This window comes from Oryzias melastigma, linkage group LG9 (assembly GCF_002922805.2).
Source record: "Oryzias melastigma strain HK-1 linkage group LG9, ASM292280v2, whole genome shotgun sequence".
Lineage (NCBI taxonomy): Eukaryota > Metazoa > Chordata > Actinopteri > Beloniformes > Adrianichthyidae > Oryzias > Oryzias melastigma.
This window is the reverse complement of record NC_050520.1, coordinates 13,716,098-13,716,533: the sequence shown is the minus strand read 5'-3', so window position 1 is coordinate 13,716,533 and position 436 is coordinate 13,716,098. Positions and strand designations below refer to the sequence as shown.

Sequence of the window (436 nt, the reverse complement as noted above, 5' to 3'; positions counted from 1 at the left end):
CGCTCATCCTTCTCCTGACTCAGAAGGTCAGATAATATTTTAGCTAAAGGCTTCTGGAAGAATGTTGACCCAATGCTGCTATCTGGTGGACAGCCAGAGGTATTAGGAAAGACTCAACCCAATGAGCAATGAAAATCTGCAAACACTTTTTGTCCTAAAAAAACTTGGAATTTTAGAAGAACTAAGAAAAAAAAAATTGCTTTTTTATTTCCATGTAATAATTATTATATTTTATTATGTAAGTTTTTGAGTAAACTGTTTTTTTTTCTTTTTGTACATGTAATAAAGCACATATTTTGTTCTGTCGCTTATGGGCAAAGTAGCCACAATAAAAATGAACATTTTGCCAAAAGTTAATTATCTATTCTCAATGATTCCCACTCAACCTCCACTAAAATGGTTTAAAACATTAGACTCAGCCATAACCAGCTTTCTC

The 436-nt window shown here is 32.6% G+C and overlaps 1 protein-coding gene across 1 annotated transcript in view; it reads left to right on the top strand.

Annotated features, from left to right (window-relative positions):
* LOC112137724 (gastrula zinc finger protein XlCGF57.1) overlaps positions 1 to 436 on the top strand; it is a 51,010-nt gene that overhangs the window by 22,335 nt on the left and 28,239 nt on the right. The window lies entirely within an intron of this gene.